We start from the raw sequence: 21,850 nt of genomic DNA, 5'->3' as shown, positions 1-21,850 counted from the left end.
CAGAAGGTTAAGGGATGGTATGAATAATGTAGCAGAAACAGAGGCGGCTATTGTAGCCATCAGGGCAGTGATAAAAGGCTCATGTTAAGGAATAAAATCTGTGGTAGAGTTTTAACCTTTGATTCAATTGTCTAATTACTGTGAACGTAGATGTTTTCAAAATCTTCTATTCTGCAATGGTACAGTAGCTGAGGTATGTGACGCTTCTGGATTACTCTGATATATTATTATTGTGTTCAAACTATACAATGAATGATACTGATATTGTTCTTGTTTACTGCAAGTGTGTGTATATGCAGATGGCTAGTAATAATACAAGTGTATTGATATGTTTCTAGCGATCCACATAATTCAATATATATATATATATATATATATATGAGTGTATTGATATGTTTCTAGCGATCCACATAATTCAATATATATATGGGTTTGAATGGACAATCTAATGTAGTGACATGACTCTATGTGTCCCTTGGACCCATAGGGTCATGCCTTTACATGAGGCGCTTGTTTACCATACAAGGTAAACGGATAGTTATTGCATTAAGAGACTAGAATATGACACAGAACAAGATAGCACTTTATTCATATGAGCAGAGTATACAATCATGCCTCAGTTCAATTCGGACGATGTACGTATATCTTCCGAAGGGGTGACTCAACCGTTACACAACCTTTCGGACACTAACTAATCCCATTGACTGTAGTATAGTTTTTACCGACAACATCATCCCCCGCAAGAGAAAAGTCATCTTCGGACAACAAAATAGAGACAACTAAACAACTAAGTACATCAAAACAAGACTAGGCAAAAGAAGGGTGCGTCCCTAATGGAGCGGGTGTAGTAGCCATCCTTTGTGCTGGTAATTTGTGCACCCACTGCATTTGGGTGTTCAGATTTGCCTTAGCTTGCATCTGAATCTCTAAGGCTCTCTTCATCATCCCAGCTATTTTTCGGAGCTCCACCTTTTTTGAATCCGACTCCATCTCTAGCCAACTGTTGGCTTGCTTCACGTCCTCCAACTGAGATAGGAATGTTTCCTTCTCTAATTCCCTCTCAACAATGAGTGATGCCCGCTCTATCTCCCAAGTTGACTGTTGGGTGGCCAAACTGGCTTCCACTGATGCTAATCTGGTAGTTGTCTCGTCCCGAGTCCTCTCTGCTGCTACCTGATCCACCTCACTCCTTCATAGAGCATAGTCCACATCTCAATACACCTATACTATCTCCGACATCAAGTTCTCAACTCGGCTCTCTACTAAAAGCTCCTTAGCAATCCACTCTTGCTGCATCTCAGGAGTCTCTGTGTTCGGCCATCCTCGTGCCTCGAAGCATACTAAAAGGGTCGTTGGGCAACCAACTCGCATGAAGGACAAAACCTGCTCCAACTCCTGCACCACTGTCTCCAACATGCGTGTTTGTGTCGAAATCGCTACTTAACAACCTCGAGTCACCATGTCCGCCAAGTACACCTCGACATCCTCCCCTATGGCTGTTGAGGGACCTGATGATGTGGGTTGCTCCATGGCCATAGCTGTCTCTACTACCTCTAACATCCCCTCAACAGTACTTCCCGTTGGAGGTGGAGGTGGTAGCTCAACTTCAACAGTGGGATGACTCTCCTCCTTCGATGGAGCTATAGGATCCATCTCCTGAGATACTTCTCTCATAGGCGAGAGAGTGCTAGATGTTGGTGCTACTGGTCTAATGCTAAACCTCTAACTCAAGTACGCACTCAAATTCTACTCACTCAAGTCTTGCACTATACTAGTACCCTCACCGATAGCCAAAAACGCAGTATATATAGTGACACCGCATCTGAACCAACTACCTCCAGCCGAACCTAAGGTGCCCTCACACTCTCAAGTACCTCCTACACTGGTAACTCCATCACCTCGTCTAGTACGATTGTAGGTGGTGATGGGGGAGATTGGTTGTAATGTAGTCACTGCCTCTGGAATGGTTGGGATCCCTGCAGGTACTGTCCGAGCCGCTACTACTGTGACAGAAGTCATAGCTACTGGTTGTATGAACTGTACAAAACCTAGAATATGTGGACCAATAAGGGCCAAATGAGTTGTCGCTGAGGAGTGCAGACCGTGGGAATAGCAACGGTGTTGTGGTAATGACTTCAACCTCTTCGTCATCCTCCACATCCTCTTCCTCTTCATCTGTCTCAGTATCGTCAGATGATGTCTCCTATCGGCCATTATTCGTATTCCCATGCTCTAAACCTGCATCAAACTCCTGTCTAGGTTGCTTCTACCTGACCGTGACCTTTTGCCTGCCTGGTGTGTCTAAATGTCTCCACTGCATGATGGGGGCTCACCTGGCGTGAGCAAGCCAAGGTTGACCTCCAACCTATCCAAGGGAATCATCTATGTTGTCACATCAAGGAATAATCCAATAGCATAGTAGGGCATGTAGAATGTCGTGTGTTTTAGCGCCATGAACTCATACATTAGTTCCACCAATAATGCGGCCTAGTCATACACTCTCCCATTTATGATCCCATTCATCATTGCTACCTACAGAAAGGAGATATCAGATGCGCAGCTCTCTCCCGTGAGCCTACTCTCAACCAGGTCCATGAGGTAACACCATTGTCCTTCCTAAATGTTAGACTTTTTCAATCCTCTGCCTTTTGAAGTGTCCATCAATGCTTCTTTTTCTACCTGAGACAGTTCACCACACATAAGCTCTATCAGACGTGCCTTCACCTCTCGACTTAATTTCTTTGGTTTGTTATCAATTTTCCTGCCTCCCTGAGCATGGCTGTGTCCATCAATGCTTCTTTTTCTGCCTGAGACAGTTCACCACACATAAGCTCTATCAGACGTGCCTTCACCTCTCGACTTAATTTCTTTGGTTTGTTATCAATTTTCCTGCCTCCCTGAGCATGGCTGGGTATGCCAAATACCCTAGTGAAGTCTAGTGCTCTGAAGGAGATTACCAAGTCCCGCCCTAGGTAGGAAAATGAACTGCTTTTGGAGAACTAGTCATAGTTGTCTACTATCGTATGTAAACAAGCCTCGTAATGACGAATGCAAAAACTAGCATTCAGATTGCCCACTCTACCTATTCCTTTCTGATGCTATTCTTCACCGGATGGTCTTTGGGCGTATCCTACCACCATTTCCTACACTCAACTCCATTCAGGCCTTCGAAAAAAATGTTTTGTAGTGTGAGTTGCATTGGTGCAGTTGCTGCATGTGCTGGTTGTTTGCTCTTCTATTTGCCAGTGCTTCTACTTGTGCCTCCCGCAACACAGCAGCCTAAAGGCAATGTTTTCACATTTCAATTCATCCTCTTACTGATAGTTGAATCTTCTTCCAACTTTTTCTTCCAGGCTCTCTTCCCAACTGACTCTATAACTGTCTTCTCCTTTGTCTTTTTGTGTGCAAGAAACGGTTAGGTTGTTACACCTCACACCTCCTTCGTACAACTCGCTATGGCTGAATGGTACGGCAATGTTGTTCATACGGCTCCAACAAATTGAGTGTTCAACAAATGCATTGCCTTCTTTGCTCCTACCAATCTGTACGATATTTTCTCTTGGCAATTTGGTTGTCCTAATGATTTGGAATTTTGGCTATGAACGTCATACGACTCCAAATTATAAATGCTTCCCGTCCATTACAAGTGGTTGTTGTGCAATCTCCAAAGCATAATGTGTCCATCAGTACAGTCTTCAGTGTAATTCCTTGCATATGGCATCAACCTATATTCATTCACATAGTCCGTACAATCCTTAGCAAAGACACATTACCACAAGGCTCATCAATAGTCGTACGGTGGTCTAGGATTGATGTGTTCTCCTTACGTGTCCTCCCTTTATTTGCTTTTGTGATACTTGTGACCATATGAATGGGATTTCTTTTTCTTATAGTGCTCACCAAGGCCGTACAATGTCTAATCACATTTTAGGTCGTACGGGAGCTTATTGCATGTTTAAGACCGTACGATGATGTTCGGTCATACAGCTACGTTAGGATTCCTCCTCACTCAATTTGTCGTACAATTGTACGGTAACACCTTGGTGTGCTTTGTTGTGCAATTCCCCTACAAATGTCATATGACAGTATTTTACTACTTTCTCTTTTGTTACACTCTCCTTTGTGCATGCCTTATACAGCCGATTGGCAGCTGAAATGTTCACTTCAAAAACTTGATGCCATTTTCATCTATCTCCTTCTAAGGCCGCATATGGTGTTTTTCATATGGTTGCTTCTCTGCGACCCTTCCCTTTGCCCAATCCGTACGGTGCTCTGGCTCTGTCCATAGCAATGTCCACTCATACGCCTACGGCTTTTTAATCATGTTTGTACTATACCCTATGTTTTACTTGCCTTGTTGCTCTTCTTGTTTCGTACACTGCCTGCTAAGTTGTATATATTTTGAATTCTGTGTTAAGAAGTGTCAATACGGTCTCTGGTTTCCTCTTATGGTATTTGATATGTTGCTTCAAGTCATATATTTTTTTACCAACAACGTTCTTTACAAACCTTAACTAACAAACCATTAAGTAAAATCATGATCACTGATGGCATACTAAAGGAGCCCGATCTTCATTGGCGATGACTATAATATATTCACGATAATATTTACAGATCGTGTGTGACTGTAAAGTCATACACGATCCTCATTCATGATTACAGTATGTGCAAATCATATGTGGTGTTTACACAATTTGATCGCTTGGCATCATAACTTCGTTTGATCACTACCAAGATCAGATTGAACCATCTAAATAATCAGTTTATACTAATATGCAAACATGTGTGTGCGTATATATATGTATGTATGTATATATGTATGTGTATAGATTCAACATCCTGAGCACTAATCAGACATTAAATATCCAACTAATGCTACACACTCAACACTCCCTCTTAGTGAAGGAGGATATGATTATCTCACAAGATGGTGACCTTAAACTCTTATCAATCTTATCATTGAGAAGCTCATCAACACAGACATCCTAGAAGGATGTTAGTCATCTGATCTCCAACACATTCTAGGACAATGCTAAATATAGTCTATCAGACAACAACCTTAATAGAATCATTATCTCTAGCTCATTCCAGGACTAATGTAGTCTATCATGATTTATTTATTGTCATAGTTTCTAGCATAGCCCAGAATCAATAACATGACAATGAATCAAAAAATCAACACAAGTGATATCATGATCTCCAGCTCGTCCTGGGACAACAAATGAAGTCAATCATGATATCTTTGTTATCACACAATCCGGCAAATTCTGAGACAACAATTGAATGAAGTCTATGATAACAAGTCAATCTATCGTTGAGGTTGTCACCTTACAATAGAGACCTAATATCTCATAAAATGAAACATTGTCATCTTTCCACAAATAAACACATGTGCACAATAGTAACTCTTGAATTTAAGAGCACACACACGCACATATTTCACAAAAGAACTGAGATTGTTAGTCTCGGGAGTTTACAATAACAATCACAATGTTACCATACCAAGTTTTTGTAATAACCCAATTCTAGGTTATAGCTTAATCAAACATTAATTTCTTTCACAAATCAAAGGCTTGACATTTCGTCAAGCACTCGGCAAGCATTCTAATATCATTGTATGCATGATGTTTTTAAATTCTAAACACAATACTAGGAAGTGTAGTGTACTACTCACAATTGTCAGAAAAATAAGACTTCAAGAAATATGCATTTGATAAATACCAAACACATATGAATTCTGCCTTGTGTATTTTCCATTTAAAATTCAAAGTCGCAAGTATTCTCAAATTAATAATACTAAGTTCCTATTTGATTACAATAATGTTGCAAAGGTTTTATTAATTACAAGAAAGAACTTGACAATAAATCACCCATAGCATAGTTGCAGCAGCCCTGATTATATATACTTGAAATATAGTAGCAAATGTGCTTCAGCAAGTAATCCCAAACAGCCACATCCACAGGACTGGATGCCCAAACCTGTTGCAATCTAACTGTTTAACCTGCCAAACTAGTTAACAAGACACCAACAGTTCTAAATATTCCCCACATCAACCACGCTACAAATGCCACTCCAAAAAAATCTCTCCAAGAAGGGTTTGCCCTCTTAGCCACAGTTAATACAATAAGAGAAGACGCTAAATCCCTTCAATAGACAATTGCTCCTCAGCCACAGTTGCTACAGAAAGAGGAAGCTCTAAACCCAGACCCTCCGATCAAACCACTATACCTCAACAGTGGAATGCACAATCAGCTACAAACCCTTCACTTCAGCAAGGGCACAAAAATCAAAACTCATAAAAGCCACAAAGGCAACAAAAGCAAATAAATATTCAAGTGTGTTTTCCTCAACAAATGGGCTTGTATTTATAACCTCCAGATTCCCTTTTGTTGCCAAAAATGTAACTTCACTCAGGGAGCTTCACCACACAACATTAATTAGAAGCTTCCATTAGATTATCTCACTTGACTTGGCTTAACTAATTAATAAATAGCACTTTCCACTGATAACTCAAACTTCAACTTAAGCAAAATTATAAAGTTAAATAATAACTTTATAATAAGCCATTTAATTATTTAATAATAGTTTGGCCACTAAAAATATAATAACTCCCAAAATACTCATCATTTAAATATGTCGTTTGAAATAGGAGTCATAACTATTATTTCTCCATGTGACCAAATGCACTTTCCAAAAATAGAAAGGGTCCATCTCGATCAACACCAACTTACCACAAATAGTAAGTACACAAAACTAAGCCCAAATGTAGTTCAATTTGAGGCAAACGAAGACCAACCTATAGCTTACTGAATTGTGGAGAAGATAAGACCCTCCCAAGTCAAGCCACTATCTTAGAAGACCCTCTATCCACAATAATTAGCCTATGAGGATCACAATAATAGGCTAATCTCTCAAACTCCGATGCTGACAAAAATGGGGACATTAGAGTTTTCCTCTGAAGTAATCACTTTCACCTTTGCAAAAGGTTTGGTAAATATGTCGACAGACTGTTCTTCAGTGCTGATATATTCCAACTTGATTACACCTCTATCTACCATATCTCTGATGTAGTGAATAGGTATCTCTATATGTTTGGATCTGTTGTGGAAGATTGGATTCATTGAGAGTTTGATGCAACTTTGATTATCACAATGGATGATTGTAGGTTTTAGAGGCTTTCCAAATAGCCCAACTAGTAACTTCCTTAACCACACTACTTCTCGAGCTGCCATAGATGCGGCTATGTACTCTGCTTCAGTGGAACTTAGAGCAATAGAAGATTGCTTCTTGCTAAACCAGGATATCATTGCAGAACCAAGACTAAAACAACATTTTGTAGTGCTCTTCCGATCAATCGAACATCCAAAACAATCAGAATCTAAATATCCATGAAGTTGTAACTCAACTTTTTCATATTCCAGCCCAAGTCCAATAGTGCCTTGCAAGTACCTCAAATGTGTTTTGTTGTCATGAGGTGGATCTTCTTAGGTTCGCACATAAACTAACTTAGTGCATTTGTGGCATAACAAATATAAGGACGAGTGTTCACTAAGTACTTTAATGATCCAATTATCTGTCTATAATATGTAGGATCAATGGCCTCAGACTCATGTGCCTCAGTTTTGAGTTTATGGAGATTTGTCTCCATAGGTATGGATAGTGGTTTGCAGTCCATCATGCCAAATCTATTCAATATGTCGGTGGTATACTTCCCTTGATTTAGGAAACTATATTCTCCCTTTTGTCTTACTTCTAATCCCAAGAAGTGTTGTAGAAGACCTAGATCTTTCACTTCAAATTCAAATATGAGGTCTTGCTTACATTTAATAATAAGATGGTCTTTTCTTGTAATCAGGAGATCATCAACATAGGGAACTAGTATTAACATATCTCCCTCTGATTTCTTTAAGTATATGTTAGGATTTGCTCCATTTCTTGAGTACCCTAATTTGGTAAGGTCACTATCTATTCTCTCATACTATGCCTTGGGAGCTTGTTTAAGACCGTAAAGAGCTTTCTTTAGTTTGCATACATGTGACTCTTTCTTGTGGATAACAAACCCTTCTAGTTGTTCCAAGTATACTTCTTCATTGATGACTCCATTCAAGAATGTTGTCTTTACATCCATCTGATGTACCTTCCAACCTTTGGATGCAATTATTGCAAGTATGGTTCTGACAGATGTGTAATGGGCAACAGGAGCAAAAGTTTCCTCATAATCGATCCCTTCCTTTTAAGAGAATCCTTTGCCCACAAATCTGGCTTTGTGTTTTTCAATATTGCCATCAGGTGCATGTTTGATTTTGTATAACCATCTAGAGGAGACAACAAATTTGTCTTTGGGTCTTGGCACAATATCCCAAACATTCTTCTTTAATATAGATTAATATTCCTCAATTATGGCATCTTTCCAAGATTGAGATTTATGAGCTTCTTCAACATCGGAAGGTTTTGACTTAGTGGATTCATTTAGGTGAGTAACATAACATGAATGATTTCTTGTCCTCTTGGTTTCTCTAAAAGCATTTCATGAGGTGCCACATTATTTTCTATAACGAAGTAATTGGTAAAATACTTGCTTGTTAATAACAGAGACCGAAAGATCATTATATACAAAAGAATAAAACGATGTTTCCTTAGGAAACAATCGTAAAGAATAGAAACATTCTATTCTAACTGAGAAAGTTAAAAAAGCTACAACTAACTAAAGCTAACTAGATATTTACAATAGATTACCATTAACTAATAATAGTCAATTATCTATTATCGCAATACCCTCCCTTAATGGTTAATCTATCTAGAGCACCAAGTTGTCCTCTAAATTTGACAAACTTATTAGGACCAAGAGCCTTTGTGAGAATGTCTACAATTTGATCTGTGGTAGGAACATAATGCAAATCTATTGTCCCATCTTCAACCAGCTATCGTATGTAGTGACAGTGAACATCCACATGCTTGGTTCGTTCATGGAAGACTAGATTTCGTGCTAACTTGATAACGCCTTCGTTATCAACAAACAGAGTAGTCAATCCTGCTAGTGACATCTACATATCCCCAAGCATTAATGAAGCCAAATAGCTTCAAATCCTGCCTTAACAATCCCTTTGTATTCGGCCTCTATAAAGGAGAGAGAAACTGCTACTGCTTCTTATTGGTCCATGTGACTACACTAGATCCCAAACTAAACACATATCCAAAAGTTGACTTTTTATCATCAACAGAGCCTACCCAATCTGAATTTGTGATCCCACTGAGTGTAGGATTAGAACTTCGAGAGTACAGAAGTTCGTAATCAAAAGTGTCTTTCACATAACGAAGCACACGCTTTGCTTCCATCCAATGATCAACCTGAGGAGTTGTCATAAGGCGTGAGATATAGCTGACTGCAAAGCTGATATCAGGCCTAGTAGCAGAGAGGTAGATGAGGTTGCCTACTAGTTGCCTGTATGTAGTGTGATTAACGGAAGGAGAATCAGACTTTGAGGATTACTTGAGACCTTTCTCCATAGGTGTAGATGCAGGCTTGCAATCCTGAATATGGGATTTGTCTAACAGGACCCTAGCATATTTGGACTGAGAGATGAATACACTAGAAGACTCTTGCCAAACCTCAACACCTAGGCAATAATGCATGAGCCCAAGGTCAGTCATATCAAAAGACTGGCATAAATTCTTTTTGATTCCCTGAATCAAAGATGCCAAACTCCCAATGATGATCAAATCATCCACATAACCAGAAGGATGATGTCACTATTAGTAGTCTTGATGTACAGATTTGAGTCTAAAGAACTCCTCTTGAAGCCTTGATCACTGAGGTACTTATCAATTTTTATGTACCATGCCCGAGGGGCCTGCTTCAAGCCATAGAGAGCTTTTACCAATCTGTAAACTTGATGGTCTTTACCAGCAACCTTGAAACTAGGAGGCTACATCAAGTAGACCTCTTCATGGAGATCACCATTCAAGAAAGCACTCTTAACATCCATTTGATGAACCTTCCAACCAAACTGTGTTGTCATGGCTAGGACTAGTCTAATGGTGCTCATCTTTGCAGTAGGAGCAAAGGTCTCCTCATAATCAATGCCCTGATGTTGAAAAAAGCCCTTCGCAACTAAACGAGCTTTGTACTTATCCAAAGTACCATTTGATTTGTATTTGATTTTGTAAACCCATTTGCAGCCAATGGATTTCTTCCCTAGTGGAAGATCAAAAAGGACCCAAGTGTTGTTCTTCAACAAGCTCTAGTGTTCAAATGTCATGGCCTATTCCCACTTTGGAATTCCTTTAGCCTCGGAATATGTTTGAGGTTCAAACACACTGTGAATGTTAGACATGAAAGCAAAGTTAACAGACTTTGTAAGTTTGCTCCTTTTCGGAGCAATTCTCCAATCACTGAGCTCATCATCACAAAGATCAGCAAGTGTCTTAGGCCACCAGTTAGGCCGAAGAGGAGAATGACCATCATTAGTATCAAGAGATGCTTGGTGATCAAGTTCCTCATCAGAAGAGTTCGGATCAAACTCAAGTGAAACATCTACAAATTGAGGTGATCCTGCAAGAGAAGTTGGAGGTGTTTGTACAGGGATCACTAGTATAACTGGACTTGCAGGAGCTACAGGAGCCCTCCCATCATGTGGACCTAATGGAGGCCGAACTCCCAAATCATGAGCCTTTATAGGCTAGTCTGTTGAATCAGGAACAAGAGAAACAGGCAAGAATGGTCCTCGTTGCTCATCGAAGACTACATCACGATTGTAGATGAGACGAGATGTCTGAACATCGATCAGGCAATAGGCTTTGTGAAGACTATTGTATTCAGCAAGCATGAGTTTCTAACTCTTGGCATCCAACTTGGTGCATGACGCATTAGGGCTCTAAACAAAAGCAAGGGAGCCAAAAATCTTCAGGTGACTGATTCTGGGCTTGCGACCTAACCAGGCCTCTTCTGGAGTTTTACCTTTGAACACCACTATGGGTGACCAATTCAACAAATAAACTGTAGTGTTAATTTCTTCTGCCCAAAAACTTCTTCAGAACAAGTCTGTGTTCGAGCATGGATTGAGCCATGAGTATCCAAGAAGCTAGAGAAAGCATTAGAACAAAATTCCCCTCCATTGTCTAATCTAAGAGTAATAAATTAATTTCCCAGACTCTTTTTCAACTAAAGGTTTAAACTTCTGAAATACAGGAAATGCATCTAATTTCTTTTTAAGGAAATACACCCACACTTTTCTACTGAAATCGTCAACAAACAACAGAAAATACCTGGACCCAAGAACAAAAGGAGTTGACATGTGGCTGCAGATATCAGCATGAACAAGCTGAAGTACCTAAGAAGCTCGCCATGAATCGCCACTGGTGAAAGGTGTGCAATGTTGCTTCCCAACCTGGCATGCATCACAAAACTCCAAGTTGTTGAATTTGAATCTTTGGCAATCCAAGAACAAGCTCATCTCGATAATGCACATTTAAGTGCCCATATCGTTGATGCCAAAGTGTGCTAACAAAAGAATACCGAACAGCCATACCTAATCCCGAGGATCACCAAAATCAATGTCTAAAAAGACCATGATCCTCAAGAACCACTGCAATAGTAGACTGAGTCGCCCGATCAGTGATGGTGCACTAATGTGAACTGAAAGTGACATCCAAGTGTGGAGAATATCGTAGCAACTAACTGATTGAGAGTAGATTTAGTTTCATCCTTGGAACGTAGTACACATCGAGTAAAATGAGATTCCTCCAAGCAAACTGAATTTGAATGTTGCCTTTGCCAACAACCGTGTACTCTTCTCCGCCACCAAAAATAACAAAGTTTGAATAAGGCTGGTAGTCAGTAAACCAGTCTCTACGGTGAGTGAAATGACGAGAGGCACCTGAATCACTGTACCAGGCAGACAACTTGAAATGATCTGTAGGTTTTTTGGCCATTAAGGCGTAAAAGGCAGAATCCACCTACTCAGTGTGCTCTGCACTGTTCGCTTTGGGCTACGAACCTGATTGCTTAGATTGTGCAGCTAAGTGTTTATGACATTCAACCTTCATGTGTCCAAACTTGTGGCAATAGTTGCATTGAATGTTCTTCTTTTGAGAACCATGAGATGTTGGAGCAGAAGGCTTCTGCTAGGATGGCTGTTGAAACTTGCCTTTATCCTTGTGTCCAAACTTGTGGCAATAGTTGCATTGAATGTTCTTCTTTCGAGAACCATGAGATGTTGGAGCAGAAAACTTCTGCTAGGATGTCTGTTGAAACTTGCCTTTATCCTTCTAAAAGGATTTAACAGCAAAGGCTTGCTCAATGGAGCTAGAGCCGGAGTTGCTACCGAACTGTTGTTTCCACCGATCTTGTTGAAGCAGAAGTGTGCAAAGATCAATGAACTTCAAATCAACACTAGAAGACGTGATGTTGAGAGACTCGATAAAATGCTCATAGGACTTTAGGACTGAAGAGTGATAACCACAATATCCTCTTCCTCCATCTTGCGATCGATGGCAAGCAACTGATCATGGATTTCCTAAATCCTATCCAAGTGAGCCTGAAGCGAAATCCTATTCAAGTGTGCCCGGAGTGAGGTTCACTCATCCATGACAATAGAAAACAGAGTGTTTTTTCAAAAAGAAAGCTCTGCTTTTGTCAGAAGTCTCATCAAAACCTTTGAGATGTGTCTAGATCTCAACAACTGTCTTGTTGAATGGAATCTAAGAAAGTTGATCATCAGCCACAAATAATTTGAGAAGCATCACCGCCTCTAGATTATTCAAATCCAATGTATCTTGATCAAGACCAAGTGTAGTCGGATGCTTCGTAACACCCAAAAAAAGTTGATTGGTGTTCCGATATTCAAAAATTCCGATGATCCCCTGCTTCCAAGTGCCATAATTTCGACCATTGAATTTGGAGTTGTGCTCAAGTAGAATGTTTGTCAACTATGCCATGGCACATTTTTCAATGAAAAACGTGAAAATCTGTGAAGGCACGTTCTTTGAGGCAAAAAACGGAAGACCCAAAAAATTTGGAGTGACCCAAAAGAGAGCTTGAAAAACCCAAAAAGAATATGTTGTCGTTTTTTGGACCCGTTGGCTCGAAAATCAAGGCACCCAAAAAAAACGGACAACCACCCAATTGAGCTCTCGAAAAACCCACCAAGAATCTATGATCAGAAAAAAATTTGAACTAAAAGAACTAGGGTTTCGAGCAAAAAACAGGTCACTAGCCATGGAGGTCAAATGAGTAGAAAAATAGCAGATTGGCACAGAACTTGCTTATTTTGTTTCAGGGCTTGACTAGAGGCTGAGACAACATTAAATAGTGTTGAAGATGTGGAGATTTATCTCCACAAATGACAAAAAATACAAATCTAAGGTCGCAACAGCCGTCTGTAGAAAAACGCCATAAAAACACGACCCTTTGTGTTGGTAAATGTCGCGGTTTTTGAACACTAGCAAAGGATAAATCGCCCTTTCCAAATGTGTGGTCCAAAACGCCTATAGAAAATGTGATTTGCAAAAAGATCGCATAGTGAAAATCACTATCTTTAGATCCTCAAACCCTAGCTCGTGATTTACCGTCTATGTTCTTTCAAAAAACCGCAACCCAAAAAAAAGGGAATTGTCAAGCAAGTTTGTGAGGAAAAATTTATTTCTTTCGAAAAATTTAACCATGCTCAAAGACCATATTACAAAGTAATTGGTAAAATACTTGCTTGTTATTAACAGAGACCAAAAGGTCATTATATACAAAAGAATAAAATGATGTTTCCTTACGAAACGATCGTAAAGAATAGAAACATTTTATTCTAGCTGAGAAAGCTAAAAAGGTACAGCTAACTAAAGCTAACTAGATATTTACAACAGATTACCATTAACTAATAATAGACAATTATCTATTATCGTAATATTTTCTTTAAACATTTTTCTTGCCCATAAGGGACTTTTCTTATTGAGTGGATTTGAGTTATCTTTAGGATTAGGTGTAGTGGATCCATTATCTTCTATGCCACTCTCCCTCTCCTTCATAGAACTTTCATCTTTTTCAGGAATAGAATCATCATTAGGTTCCTCTATATCTTTAGAAGTTTTGAATGTAGTATCTTCATCAAACTTGACATCTCTATTGATTTCAATTTTCCTTGATCGTGGCACATATACTCGGTAGGCTTTGGAATAATCACTATAGCCAACGAATATGCCTTTCTTTCCTGTGGGCTCTAGTTTAGTTCTTTTCTCCTTAGGAATATGGATACATACGAGACAACCAAAGATTCGGGTTCGTTTCCTGAGAAGACCTCTGCAGAGGTTATGTTTTCTAGAATTGCATGAGGACATTTGTTTTGAATATATACAGAGCGGTATTAGATGCTTCAGCCCATAATGATGTATGCAGATTTTAATCGTGCATCATTGCTTTAGTTGCTTCAATGATAGTTCCATTTTTTCTTTCTGCTACTCCATTCTGTTGAGGATTATATGGTATAGTATACTCCCTCTTAATCCCAACAAATATACAGAATTCTTTAAAGTTCTCAGAGATATATTCTCCTCCATTATTAGATCTTAAAATTTTGATCTTCCCAGTTTGGTTTTCAACTAAAGCTTTGAATTCTTTAAATTTTGATAGAACCTGATTTGATTCTTTCAATTTGAGAAAATATGTCCAGGATTTCCTAGAATAATAATCCACAAGGATGATGTAGTATGAATATCCTCCTAAAGAAGGTACTGACATGGGCCCACATAGATCAATATGAATGAGTTCAAGGATGTTCTTAGATTTATGTTCACTGGGATGAAAAGAGGTTTTGGGGTTCTTTCCTAATGAACACCCTTTACATATTCCCTCGTGCTCAGGTTTAAGGTTAAGTAAGCCTTTTACAATTTTCTCTATAGAGGGTAACACTCTAAAATTTAGATGCCCTAGTCTTCTATGCCAAATCTCATTTGTCTTCCCAATTTCATGATTTAGGGCTAGATTTGTGAAGTTACAAAGTTTGTATAGGATCCCTTCTCTAACACCAATAGAATAGCATTTTTAATGTTTGAATTTTTCGACCACCATAGAACTTTATTTTCTTGAAAAGCAACTTGATATCCTTCATCTACTAGACCAAATATAGAGATACGTTTTCTTTTGATTCCACAAACAAATAGGACATTTTTTAGGTGTTAGTTAACTCCGATACTTAGTTGTACTAAACAAGCCCCAATTCCTTTCACAAGATAAGTGGAGTTGTCGCCTATTGTCACTTCCTCAGTTGAATATTCTTCAAGAGTCTCAAATTTATCTCTAAATCTAATTATATGTCTACAAGCTCCACTGTTGATTATCTAGGTGTATTTATTGGTGCTTAATTCACTAGATAGAGCAAGGTAGAATAGTGAATATTTTTCATCCTTGACCTCAGTTATGTTGGCATGATTTTTCTTCCTTTCTGGACAATACATATGTATGTCCAAATTTATCACATTTATAACATTGGACTTTTGACCAATCTCTTTTCTTTTAGTTTTTTTTTCCTCTCTTCCTTTTGAAATTTCCCTTCTTATTGCTAGATTTTGCATGTAATGCTTGAATCCATTCCTCTTTGTTAAGAGATAATACCTCTTGAGATTAGTCGAGCCTCTTCTCAAGTAAATTCATTTTTAAGTTGATCAAATTTGGGTATAGAGGGACGACTAATGTATTGAATAAAGGATTCCCATGATATTGGTAGTCCTCTAAGAGTTATTAAGGATAATTCAATATCTTCAACATTGTTTCCAAAGGTTGAGAGTTGATCTCTTAATTCAGAGATTTTGGAGAAATAGGATGTGATTGTGTCTCCTTTGTCCATCTTGATCTTTAGGAGTTGTTGTTTTAATCTTCTTGCATTGTTTATCTCAAATGTATCTTGAATAGTTTTGAACACTTCATAGGCAGTTGTTAGTTTTGCTATTGATGGAAGAATATGATCTTTAACTCCATCAATGATTAATTTTGTAGCTTTATTATTCTGCCTTTTCCATGTTAGTATTTCTGATTCATCTTAGGTAATTCCTTGTTGTCCTCTACAAATGACTCCTATTCAAGTTCTTGAAGTATTGTTGTGCTTCAAATTTTCCATGAAACAAAGTTAGAGGCGCCTTCCAGTCTATCCTCAACCCTTATATTGTTTACCATGGTTGATATATGAATAAAGAAAAATTTCAGTGATATTGAATCAGTCAGTCAGTGTAACGCTTGTTCTACCAACATTGCTCTGATACCATGTTAAGGAATAAAATCTGTGGTAGAGTTTTAACCTTTGATTCAATTGTCTGATTACTGTGAATGTAGATGCTTACAAAATCTTCTATCCTGCAATAGTACACTAGCTGAGGTATGTGATGCTTCTGGATTACTCTGATATATTATTCTTGTGTTCAAACTATACAATGAATGATAATGATATCGTTCTTGTTTATTGCAGGTGTATGTATATGCAGATCGCTGGTAATAATATGAGTATATTGATATGTTTCTAGCTATCCACATAATTCTATATATATATATATATATATATATATATATAGGATTGAATGGACAGTCTCATGTAGAGACATGACTCTACGTGTCCCTTGGACCCATAGGGTCATGCCTTTTCATGAGGCACCCTTTACAAACCATTAACTATAATCACGATCGCTGATGGCATATTGAAGGAGCCAGATTTCCATTGGCGATGACTGTAATATATTCACAATAATATTTGCAGATCATGTGAGACTGTAAAGTCATACATGATCCTCAGTCATGATTACAGTATGTGCAGACCATATGTGGTTTTTACACAATCTGATCACTTGGTATCATAGCTTCGATTGATCACTATCAAGATCAGATTGAACCATCTGAATAATCAGTTTGTACTGATATGCAAACATGTGTACATATATATGTATAGATTCAACATCCTGAGCACTAATCAGACATTAAATATCCGACTGATGCTACACACTCAACAGCTCATTCCCTCATCATTATCAATGCAGTGATAAAAGGCTCATTAGAAGCTTGGCATCTCGAAAAGTACATTCCTAACATCAGACAAGAGCTTGCTACATTGGAGGATCTTAAAGTGACACAAATTCAAAGGCAACGCAATCAAGAAGCAGACCAAATGTCTAGCTGGCCTCTGAATTTGAGCATTAATGAAGTTGTGATTGAAGATTTCACAGAGGTTGATTTCCTTGAGGAGGTTGAACTTTCCACAAGTAACTAGTTGTTAACTGGGTAATGTTTTTAGCTTTACAAACTTTAAATTGATTATCAGAAGTGCTTGAAATTGGCCGCCCATCACAAGTAACAATCAATGGATTTCATTTGTTTTAAACACAAACATAAATGTTGTACATTTTAGCAAGGCAGCAATTTAATGTGCTGACAGGTTTTATACCATCTCATAACGAGACTTATGTAGCCCTTTCCTTTTTGCTCATCAAGTTTCTTTCCTCAAGACAGCAGTGGGTGGCACTGGTTTTGTAAAAAGAACAAAGAAATGGAAACTTCCTTCTCTTTAACGGAAGTGAAAGCAACATCCATTTTATGCACAAGCCAAAAAACAGAGGCTGACAGTCTTTCAGGCATGATTTCCTTCCAGGAGTTGTGAAATGGGTGGTAGGTGAAATGTTTTTTGAGGTTAAAAACAGACATCGCACAAACACGGATGTCTATTCCATGATTATGGTTTGGGGTCACCAACTTGAAGAACAAAAACAAGGGTTCGATTTGTAATGATAAAACTGGTTCCAGCCATGCCTAAGATTGGAATGGAGGAAATTTTGCATTTCTGCACTCCAAAAGTGGGATTGTGGGTCAGTGAGCAGAAGTTGGGGATTAAAAACATTGCAGGAACAAATTCCGTTCCCTTTGTGTGGCACTTTACAGAAGGCCAATGCGCAGTTCAAACAAGCGTGCGTGGGTTGGTACATGCTCAAAATGTTGATAATGATGCATATACTGGATGAGGATGTTAAGGCTATGGAGAACAAGGTGCATTGGAGCCGTGAGGATGAAGAGGACGTGGTTCAAAGCTTGCAAGCTTGAGCCCAAGACCCTAACAAGTAAAAGGAAGATGAGAAATGGCCAGAATGGAAAATCAATGAATTGATGGATGCGAGAATTTGGGGTTTTATTCCCCCAGCGCTCAAAGAGAAACAACCATGAATTCTTCCAAGTGCCATGGGTAAGGCATTGTGTTCCTGTGTCTTGTTTGTGTTTTGTTTGTGGAAATGTTTAAGAAGAAGAACAAAGACATAATGTTAATTGAATTTTTGATGGACGCAGTAAGCAGTATATTCGATAACAAACATGAGGAAGGAAAAAAATGTAACAAAACAAAATTAACTAACAACACAAGAATCAAAAATACAAATGAAAGTTTAAACTAAGACCAAAAACAGAGGGTTAGCGAAAACAAAGGAAAAACAGGTAACTCCAAATCGACAAAACAATAATTACATGTATAATAATTGTTGAAAGGAAAATTCAAATTGTCATAAAAGAAATAGTGCATATCTGAAACCTAAAAATCAGGACAAAAGACAATTACACAAAACCTATATGTAAAGGTTAAATAATACAGTTTATCCAACTCATCGTGTAATGAACTTAAGTTGTCAATATAATAGGCTCTTGATCTACTATATCTTCATCAAAAATGAACCTGATGATGGATAGAAATATCATTCGTTTTTCTGTAGCACATATTGTTTCTCAAGAAGTTTTTATATGAACAGAATAGACCATGCAAACCTTGAAGCTTTTTTTAATTAAATATGAAATTTTATAAGCAACTGTAGATTAAAACATATTTCTAAAACCAAGAGCATTCACCTCTTAAAAACATTGTCTAATAATTACATGGCGCAATCACAAGATCCAGGTCATGGGTTCAAACCCTGCAGAACCATTTTTCTCCCAAATGAAAATTTATCGCCAAAATCATACCAAAAAACATAAAACAAACCCAACGGAAGCTATCTTTCTCCGATATTATACCAACGCCAAAGAACCTAGTATTCTCCAAAACCATACCAAAAAACAGAGAACACATTTCCTCCAAAATTATACCAAAAGAAAGCTAAAAAATACGAGAGAACATCGTTTCCTCCAAAATCATGCCAAAAAACTTATAATATACCACAGAGAACCCATTTTCCTCAAAACTATAGAAAAAAATCATACGATAATCAGAGAGAACTAAATTTTCTCGAACATTAAAACAAAAAATTGTACAGCTTACCCCAGCTAGCTCATTTTCCTCCAAACTTGTACCTAAAACATTAAAAAAACTCCATCGTACACATTTTTCAATAAACATAACCAAAATAACATAAAACTATAACCATGGGCACGTAGGGGGCGAATAATAATGATCAATTACAAAGCCAACATAAGAAACCCTAATTGCGGGGGACGGTCTATAGGTATATAACACACCGCCTTTAGAATGACGAGGTTCCATGTTCGAAGCACGATTGAGGAAAAATGGATGCAGCGCTCGTTATAGTGTGAATCGGCATTTAAATTAAATACTATGATTGTAATGTATAGCATAGGGAAAGACTCGTTATTCAGAAATAAAGCATGTGCTTCCATTAGAAATTTCGAAAATTCAAAGAAGAGAAACACAGAAAGTGAATACATACCTAAAATGAAACTGTTAGCCAGGCCCTCCCAGTTAAACTTGTGCTTAATATGTATTCAAATTAATGAAAATATGCAGAGCCCAGGGTTTGATTACTCATAGAAACCCGACGGTTTCCAGAGAACAGGAAAGTTAGTGAAAGAGAAATCTAAATCTCGTCTTTTTCTTTCAAAGATCGTGGGGCAAAGTATATTCTGAATTTGGTGGCATATTTCATTATGTCAAAAAAGAGCACGTCACTTCAACACTTGCCCCTCTTCGCACACTTCCTTTTTATGACAGTTTCTCTGTTATTTGTCGTTGTTAATAGACAGAGCACACTCCTTCCATGGATAGGGTGAAAGCTAGAAAGACTCGTACGTAATAAGTACTTGGAAGGGCAAGTGTCTTGTCTTTTCTAATTTTTTTAACTAGCAATGGCATCTTAGTGTGCAATAGGTACGTTGTTTTTCTATATAATTTTTGTGTAGGTACTATTGTTTGTTTTACAAATTTTGCACTTGTTTGAAAATGCTTAAATTTGTTTGTAATTAAAAACTTATTTAGATAATTGAAAATTGCATGCATATATGTGGCCAAAAAATGGAATTGTACAATTGTCACACAAATTATTTTCATCATTGTCAAATAATTGGTTAAGATGGAATTTGGGAAGTGATACATGTTTTCTATTTATAAAAACAATTCCCTCATTGTTATATGTAATGCCATAGAAAATTAGTATGGCGTTGTGCACTTATGTGTTATTGCTCACCTCATTTGTCACAGAAAACTTCGTAATCAGCAATCATCTTTGGGGAGCCATTCTTGTACTAGGTGTGCCAAATTCTTGAACCCTATGTTCATTTATTTAATTAGTATATCTCTTGCATTCATTAGATGTGAATTTACAACTATGCACTTGTATTCTAATTAATGAAAATAAATTTGAATCTTACCTATAGTGGTTATTTTGAATTTGTATTTGTTGGAGAAGGAGTATTTAATAATGATAGTAAGTGAGCCTCCTCTTCTTTTCTTCGCGCAACAAATGGGTTTTGTTGCATACGTACATATCTTTCAAATGTGAATGATGGTTGAATTCGGAGGTTTGTAAGTTCACGAACACTTGATAATACCATGAATGTTAGCCCTTGTCAATCTATGTTCCCAATGTCAATGGTTACTTTTTGAAGTGTAAGGCCTTGAGATTTGTGTAGTGTTAGGGCCCATGCCATTTTTAATGATATTTGACAATGGACACCATGACTTATTGGTATTGTTGGAATATAATGTGGTTGTTGTGGTCCAATGGTGGCCCACTATAGTTCTTAAATTCAACTTGATATCTTCGATTAATGGCATACATTTCTTCTTAAACATGGACGACCATGGCATTCGATTTGTTCATCCACTTTCACAGGATAGGGAAAACAAATTTTTGGAATGATATGCTTAGTGATTGCGATGGCTACATGGATTTCCTTGTGCATTAATTACAACAGGACTAAGACAGAAGCAACTCTCCACCTGCCCCTCTATGTTTGGTCTCATTTTCAGTATGAGTTAGGGATTCCCTTCGCAATGAGAGAGTTATTGACCAGGTTCAGAAACAATTGATTTTTAAAATTCATGTTATTGAACATATATTCAACGTCCACCAAGTGCCTTAGGGCCCATTTGGCTGCGGGCATAGGAATGGAGAATGGGCGTGTAATATTAGGAACAAGAATGGTTATTCCAATAACAACTATTTTTTGGAATGGGTATAAGCTCATTTTAGAGGCAAAAATGGAAATACGTATTCCTATTCCCTATTCCAAGTGACGAACCAAACAAAAAATATAAAAAGTATTCCAACTTTTCTATTCCTATTCCAGCAACCAAACGAGCCCTTACATCAATAGCTAAAACTAACTATCCTTTAGCCGGTATATGTCTTATCTTCAATATTGTTTACAATAAGTGGTCCCACACACGTGTTCAATGGAGATAACTAAAACCATTTCTAAGAGCCTAAAGGAGGTCACTGAGATTGTAACAAGCGCATCAAGGGGCATGGCAAGGAGGATTACAATCAATATGGCTCTCGAAGGAACCAAAATCCTACTTTCTTACTCTTTGGCAGTGTAAGTGGTGACCAAAATGAATTCTTCACGCTGCTGCGATGGGGGCAATTTTTTTCTTAACCAACATTAGTGATTGA

General features: G+C 37.9%; 1 protein-coding gene across 3 annotated transcripts in view; it reads right to left on the bottom strand.

Annotated features, from left to right (window-relative positions):
• The window catches only part of LOC149540481 (feruloyl esterase 1-like), a 65,652-nt gene extending 45,803 nt beyond the window's left edge, over positions 1–19,849 (bottom strand). For 2 of the 3 annotated variants that reach the window (XM_089801580.1, XM_089801582.1), the window contains exon 1: positions 19,667–19,849. The gene's annotated coding sequence lies outside the window, so the exon portion shown is untranslated. Of the gene's footprint in view, positions 1–19,260; positions 19,288–19,666 lie in introns of those variants that run through there. The other variant, XM_089801581.1, reaches the window with a different exon arrangement.
• Positions 19,850–21,850: the final 2,001 nt, after the last annotated feature.

Source organism: Cupressus sempervirens, chromosome 9 (genome assembly GCF_028749045.1).
Source record: "Cupressus sempervirens isolate cs-2001-9-10 chromosome 9, ASM2874904v1, whole genome shotgun sequence".
Classification (NCBI taxonomy): Eukaryota; Viridiplantae; Streptophyta; class Pinopsida; order Cupressales; family Cupressaceae; genus Cupressus; species Cupressus sempervirens.
This window is presented reverse-complemented; position numbering and strand designations above follow the sequence as displayed.